This window comes from Etheostoma spectabile, chromosome 13 (genome assembly GCF_008692095.1).
Source record: "Etheostoma spectabile isolate EspeVRDwgs_2016 chromosome 13, UIUC_Espe_1.0, whole genome shotgun sequence".
Classification (NCBI taxonomy): domain Eukaryota; kingdom Metazoa; phylum Chordata; class Actinopteri; order Perciformes; family Percidae; genus Etheostoma; species Etheostoma spectabile.
In genome coordinates, this window is record NC_045745.1 from 9,440,446 (window position 1) to 9,441,226 (window position 781).

The window sequence follows — 781 nt, forward strand, 5'->3', positions numbered from 1 at the left end:
CAGATAGTGAGGAGATGTTTGCTGTATGTGACAAAAAATGTAGCCTAAAAAACACATGGCGTGATTAGAGCACCTTTAATATGAGCCGTAACTGTTGCTTGACCAAACAACTTATAGGAGTGTTTTTCAGTGGAGGACAGTCTCCAACTCTGATAACATTGGACGTCATTCACAAATACCTTGCTAATTTGTTCTTAAGAAGTCTGCTTCAGATTCTTGACATGTCCGTAAACCGCTGAATTTTCGGCACCTGTGTTCTGGGAATCTGATTGTCCACGTAAGTTAAAATTGTATGCCACCAATCCTCTGCCCATATACATGAAGCAGTTCACTAAATCTTAAGTATTTGCATGCAAATCTAAGGATCCAACCGACTTAAAAAATTAAGAAAATCTTGAAGCACTAGTGTCATTAAAAATGTGTCAACGCAAATGTCCAGCTTATGGAGGACTCAAGTTCACTGAAATACACAGATTAAAAAAAATACTGTGGAAATCTACAGCTCTTATTGTCACTTATCCAACTTAAAGGACTTTAGTATAGTACTTTGTTAATCAATTGACTACCAAGGACACTGAACCATAGTCAGGAGAAAAGGCTCCTTTATTCCGTGTGACTGCATTTACACTGCTGATTTTTCAGTTCTCCCACATATCCCATCATTTCCGTGGATTCTTCCCTGGCTGGCTGCACAGACAGAAAGATCAGCCCTGCATACATCACGACAGCCACAGAAAAAAAAAAAGAGTCGGAGAATAACTCCCCTGTGATACGAACATAT